General features: G+C 42.9%; 1 pseudogene; it reads left to right on the top strand.

Annotated features, from left to right (window-relative positions):
- Positions 1 to 1,871: 1,871 nt before the first annotated feature.
- Positions 1,872 to 7,176, top strand: part of LOC106596196 (macrophage mannose receptor 1-like) — a 49,182-nt pseudogene continuing 43,877 nt past the window's right edge.

Here is a 7,176-nt window from a genome sequence, read left to right on the forward strand (position 1 = left end):
GTTCCAGTAGGATAGTAGACCTAGCTGGTCTATAGGTTCCAGTAGGATAGTAGACCTAGCTGTGGTCTATAGGTTCCAGTAGGATAGTAGACCTAGCTGTAGGTCTATAGGTTCCAGTAGGATAGTAGACCTAGCTGTGGTCTATAGGTTCCAGTAGGATAGTAGACCTAGCTGGTCTATAGGTTCCAGTAGGATAGTAGACCTAGCTGGTCTATAGGTTCCAGTAGGATAGTAGACCTAGCTGGTCTATAGGTTCCAGTAGGATAGTAGACCTAGCTGGTCTATAGGTTCCAGTAGGATAGTTAACCTAGCTGTAGGTCTATAGGTGCCAGTAGGATAGTAGACCTAGCTGGTCTATAGGTTCCAGTAGGATAGCAGACCTAGCTTGTCTATAGGTTCCAGTAGGATAGTAGACCTAGCTGGTCTATAGGTTCCAGTAGGATAGTAGACCAAGCTGGTCTATAGGTTCCAGTAGGATAGTAGACCTAGCTGGTCTTTGTCCTCCTTAGCACTCAGCCAGTTGCTTCCTGTGTTCTGGTGAATCACGTCCCCTCTGTTCTTCCCGTCTTCGAGGGTGTGTGGTGGTAGAGGCCATAGCTCCCTGGGGCCCCATGGTACCACTTCTTCTTTCTCAAACACACACACCCCTCTCTTTCTGTGTGCTCAAGGATGAATCAGAGCTGTCCGCAAGTAATGTTTTCATAAGCTGATCTTTGTCCTCCTTAGCCGTTAGCCAGGTAGTCTGACAGCTAGCCGTTAGCCAGGTATAGTCTGACAGCTAGCCGTTAGCCAGGTATAGTCTGACAGCTAGCCGTTAGCCAGGTATAGTCTGACAGCCAGCCGTTAGACTATTTTCACTCCCTGAGGTCAGGGTCAAATTCCTGAAAGAGTGACAATTATGAAACAGACAGCCAGCCGTTAGCCAGGTATAGTCTGACAGCTAGCCGTTAGCCAGGTATAGTCTGACAGCTAGCCGTTACCAGGTATAGTCTGACAGCTAGCCGTTAGCCAGGTATAGTCTGACAGCTAGCCGTTAGCCAGGTATAGTCTGACAGCTAGCCGTTAGCCAGATATAGTCTGACAGCCAGCCGTTAGCCAGGTATAATCTGACAGCTAGCTGTTAGCCAGGTATAGTCTGACAGCTAGCCGTTAGTAGGTATATTCTGACAGCTTGCTGTTAGCCAGGTATAGTCTGACAGCTAGCCCTTAGCCAGGTATAGTCTGACAGCTAGCCCTTAGCCAGGTATAGTCTGACAGATAGCCCTTAGCCAGGTATAGTCTGACAGCTAGCCGTTACCAGGTATAGTCTCACAGCTAGCCGTTAGCCAGATATAGTCTGACAGCTAGCCGTTAGCCAGGTATAGGTTAGCGTCCCAAATGGCACCTTATTATTCACTATATAGGGTGCCATTTGGGATGCTCCTATTGTGCTGGTTATTGTAGCTAATGAGATGACATGTAGGCTTACTTTACATTGTTGTAATAACCATCTAACCTGTTGGGATGAACAGACATTGGTTAGTGATTTACATCCTAAATGGCACCCTATTCCCTTTGTAGTGCACTACCTTTAACCAGGGCCCTTTGTAGTGCACTACTTTTAACCAGGGCCCACAGGGTTCTATATCGGAATAGGATGCCATTCGGGGCCCAGAAATTGACTATTGACTCATGACTTGTGGTATATATTATTTTCAACACCACAGTGTTTTCAGCGAATCGTAAACCCTGACGTAGTGAGTACATGTTGGCTGATCGAGGGTGTCAGTGCACCTCCCATTCACCAGAAAAGTGTTGAAATGTCACAACATCCATTGATAGAGAAGAAAAAAAGATGTCATGTGACAGAGAACTTGATGGTTAATAAATAGCAGACCCAGTCGCACAGAACACTCCACTCTGCTGTAGGAGGTCTGTATGTCAGGCACAACCCTACTGGGACCATGACAACCATCATGATAACTGTACTGATGCTCTTCATTCAAACCACCCTGGGGGCTCCTGAAACAGGTATGTTGTTTATCTCATTGGTTATTAGTTTACACCTGAAACAGGAATGTTGTTCATCAATCAAATGTATTTATAAAGCCCTTTTTAATCAGCCAATGTCACAAAGTACTATACAGAAATCCAGCCTAAAACCCCAAACTGCAAGCAGTGCAGATGTAGAAGCACGGTGGCTAGGAAAAACTCCCTAGAAAGGCAGGAACCTAGGAAGAAACCTAGAGAGGAACCAGGCTCTGAGGGGTGGCCAGTCCTCTTCTGGCTGTGCCAGGTTGAGATTATAACAGAACATGGCCAAGATGTTCAAACTTTCATAGATGACCAGCAGGGTGAAATAATAATAATCACAGTGGTTGTCGAGGGTGCAACAGGTCAGCACCTCAGGATTCAGAGTTAGATACAGCAGGTGCGGTAGAGAGAGGGAGTCAACAACAGCAGGTCTGGGACAGGTAGCACATCCGGTGAACACGTCAAGGTTCCATAGCCGCAGGCAGAACAGTTGAAATTGGAGCAGCAGCAGCACCAGGTGGACTGGGGACAGCAAGGAGTCAGTGACTCAACCCACTCAAGTGATGCACCCCTCCCAAGGACAGCATGGAAGAACACTAGTAAGCCAGTGAGTCAGCCCCCGTAATAGGGTCAGAGGCAAATAATCCCAGTGGAGAGAGGGGAACCAGCCAGGCAGAGACAAGGGCGGTTTGTCGCTCCAGTGCCTTTCCGTTCACCTTCGCATCCCTGGGCCAGACAACACTCAGTCATAGGACTTACTGAAGAGATGATTCTTCAAAAAAAGTAAAGACTTACAGGTCGAGACAGAGTCTGTGTCTCACATGGAGAAAACCCTGCCTCCAGATGTTTGCTTAGAAATTCTACTGACAGTAAGGAGGCCTGTGTCTTGTGTCTGTAGTGTACGTGTAGGTATATACGGCAGGACCAAATCAGAGAGATAGGTAGGAGCAAGCCCATGTAATGCTTTGTAAGTTAACAGTTAAGCCTTTAAATCTGCCTTAACAGGAAGCCAGTGTAGAGAGACTAGCACTGGAGTAATATGATAACATTTGGGGGTTCTAGTCAAGATTCTAGCAGCCGTGTTTAGCACTAACTGAAGTTTATTTAGTACTTTATCCCGGTAGCCGGAAAGTAGAGCATTCCAGTAATCTAGAAGTGTCAAAAGCATGGATACATTTTCTGCATAATTTTTTGACAAAAAGTTTCTGAGTTTTGCCAAGTCCTTAACGATTACAAGCATACCGAGTGGGCTCCCGAGTGGCCCAGCGGTCTAAGGCACTAGATCTTAGTGCAAGAGGCATCACTACAGTCCCTGGTTGAAATCCAGGCCGTAATTGGGAGTCCCATAGGGCGGTGCACTGGTTTGGCCATGGTAGGCCGTCATTGTAAATAAGAATCTGTTCTTAAATGACTTGCCTTGTTAAATAATTTTTTTAAATTAAAATACCCATAACATGATGCAGCCACCACCATTGTTGAAAATATGAAGAGTGGTACTCAGTGATGTGTTGTGTTGGATTCGCCCCAAACATAACGCTTTGTATTCAGGAGAAAACATTTATTTCTTTGCCACATATTTTGCAGTATTACTTTAGTGCCTGCAAATAGGATGCATGTTTTGAAATATTTTATTCTCTGTGGGCTTCCTTATTTTCACTCTGTCATTTAGGTTAGTATTGTGGAGTAACTACAATGTTGTTGATCCATCCTCAGTTTTCTCCTATAACAGCCATTAAACTCTGTAACTGTTTTCAAGTCACCATTCGGCTCACGGTGAAATCCCTGAGTTGTTTCCTTCCTCTCCGGCAACTGAGTTAGGAAGGAGTCCTGTATCTTTGTAGTGACTGGGTGTATTGATACACCATCCAAAGTGTAATTAATAACTTCACCATGCTCAAAGGGATATTCAATGTCTGCTATTTTTTTTACCCATCTACCAATAGGTGCCCTTATTTGCGAGGCATTGGAAATCCTCCCTGGTCTTTGTGGTTAAATCAGTGCTTTAAATGTACTACTAGACTGAGGGACCTTACAGACAATTGTATTGTATGTGTGGGCAATGACGTGTATTCATGGCTGCCAAGGGAAGCCACGCTTCACCAAATAATTTACCAACAAAAAATACATTATTTTATCATTTTTATCTTTAGTCTCTCTGTGTTTTCATAATTTTCATTCAATTCACAAGTGGCTGAATGTATCTCCCAGGGAAAACATCCTAGCATGGGCAACAGCGCCCCTCTGTGTCAACACCTGAATGAGAGAAACAGCGAGTCTGATCTAACCATACGTTACTATGTTGTTCCACTGGCCTGAGAGGAAGTTCAATACGTAGCCTGGATGTAACCTCGTAAGCTGATGTTAACTAGCTAGCTAACTTAGCTTGTTCATTGTTGCGCAAGTACACACACACACACACACACACACACACACACACACACACACACACACACACACACACACACACACACACACACACACACACACACACACACACACCAGAAATCAGTTCCAAGGAATTGCCACATGATTTTTACCAACATTGATTGGACTAAATTGTTTTTGGTATCTTTTAAGTTGGTTTTCAGTATCTGCTCTGAACAAGTCCGGTTCTGGAGTGTCTTAACAAAACAAAAAACTAAATATTTAGTCTGACTTCATCCAGTGTCCAGAAAAATGGATTTCCACCATATGCAAATATGCACATATTTATTGAGAATGCCTAATTTGCATATGTTAATAGCATACTGCAGATTTTCTTTATACTTAAAAGTAGTAGATTTGTGTTTACATTCAACTGGTAAAAGTTGATTGTGATATTGATTAAGGAAAAATAATATCCTATGAGGGTGTGGTGCCTGGCCTTAATAGGATTTATGTAGCCCTATGACAGTGTTATGTAGCCCTATGACAGTGTTATGTAGCCCTATGGCAGTGTTATGTAGCCCTATGACAGTGTTATATAGCTCTATAACAGTGTTATGTAGCCCTATGAAAGTGTTTTATATAGCTCTATAACAATGTTATGTAGCTCTATGTCAGTGTTATGTAGCCCTATGACAGTGTTATGTAGCCCTATGACAGTGTTTTATATAGCTCTATGACAGTGTTATATAGCTCTATGACAGTGTTATATGGCTCTATGACAGTGCTATGGAGCCCTATGACAGTTTTATGGCGCCCTATGACAGTTTTATGGAGCTCTCTGACAGTGTTATATAGCTCTATGACAGTTTTATATAGCTCTATAACAGTGTTATGTAGCCCTATAACAGTTTTATGTAGCCCTACGACTGTTAAAAAGTCCTCATGAAAGAGGGTTCAATTAAAGTGTTCAAATGTTTGCCTATTATGTCAATGCTGGTTAGTGATTGTTGTAATTTTTGTTTGTAGACGGTCCCTTCAATCTCTTCAATGCTGGTTAGTGATTGTTGTAATTTTTCTTTGTAGACGGTCCCTTCAATCTCTTCAATGCAGCAAGTGGCGTTAGACAGGAGCTGGCACGCTGGGTGTCAGAGGGACGTCTCTACTACACCAACATTAGGAAGTGTGCTGGGGTTTCTGGGAAGACAGAGGGTAGTACCCTGGTGAATTCTGACTGTGATGAGAACAGCCACCTTCAGCAGTGGGAGTGTAGTAACAACACACTGCTCACCCTGAAAGGACAGACTCTGTACCTCCACGTCAACGACAACAATGATCTGGTGCTGTCCAGAGACACGGGGCCTCGGAGTCGCTGGATCATCTCTGGTACAACGGACGGCCCCTGCTCAAGGACCCACAGAGGTACGGGATTACAATCACAAGGTTCTCATTGTTTAGGATTGTAAAATGGATTTTGGACAAAATGGACCAAGTCTCAACACACTTCAAAAGAAGCAGGTTACATATAACTACATCAGACAGTATATTTTATACTTTACAGGTTACATATAACTACATCAGACAGTACATTTTATATTTTACAGGTTACATATAACTACATCAGACATTATATTTTATACTTTACAGGTTACATATAACTACATCAGACAGTATATTTTATACTTTACAGGTTACATATAACTACATCAGACAGTATATTTTACAGGTTACATATAACTACAGGTTACATATAACTACATCAGACAGTATATTTTACAGGTTACATATAACTTCATCAGACAGTACATTTTATTGAAAAAAAACGTCATTTTTCCCTGTGAATCCACAACGTACAGTAACACAGGGACACACTCACAGCCAGAGTCCCGTAAGAGTGTTAGTATAGAAGGCCGTGTTCCCCAACAAGGTCACACAGGGAGGCAAGATGGCAGACACACTAATATAGTAAAATCCTTGGGGTCCCACGTCACACTGAGCTACATACAGTACCCACAGTAACCACTATCCCCTTTTCAGAGCTCTTTACCATCGAAGGAAACGCGTTTGGCCGTCCCTGTCAGTTTCCTTTCCGGTACAAAGACCAATGGTATGGAGACTGCACCTCGATAGACTCCTCTGATAGACGGCTTTGGTGTGCCATTGAAACAAACTACCAAGACAATGAATTGTGGGGCATTTGTCCATCCAAATGTGAGTATTACATCTGTTACTTACTGTGTGTCAATCTACACAGTTGTTAGATGCATCTCTCTCTCTCTCTCTCTCTCTCTCTCTCTCTCTTCAATTCAATGGCTTTATTGGCTTGATAAACATATGTTAACGTTGCCAAGGGAAGTGAAATGGATAAAAAGTAAACAGAAAATATTACTCACACAAGTTCCAAAATAATAAAGACATTTCAAATGTCATATTATGTCTATACATAGTGTCGTAACGATGTGCAAATAGTTAAAGTAGAAAAGGGAAAATATTTACAATGGTTTTTTCAGTTTGTTCTTCACTGGTTGCCCTTTTCTTGTGGCAACAGGTCACAAATCTATTTCACCCAATAGATATTCTTTGTGAGTCTGTGTAATCTGAGGGAAATATGTGTCTCTAATATGGTCATACATTTGGCAGGAGGTTAGGAAGTGCAGCTCAGTTTCCACCTCATTTTGTGGGCAGTGTTGCACATAGCCTGTCTTCTCTTGAAAAGCCAGGTCTGCCTACGGCAACCTTTCTCAATAACAAGACTATGCTCACTGAATCTGTACATCTCTCCCCCCATCCCTCTGCAGC

This window comes from Salmo salar, chromosome ssa03 (genome assembly GCF_905237065.1).
Source record: "Salmo salar chromosome ssa03, Ssal_v3.1, whole genome shotgun sequence".
Classification (NCBI taxonomy): domain Eukaryota; kingdom Metazoa; phylum Chordata; class Actinopteri; order Salmoniformes; family Salmonidae; genus Salmo; species Salmo salar.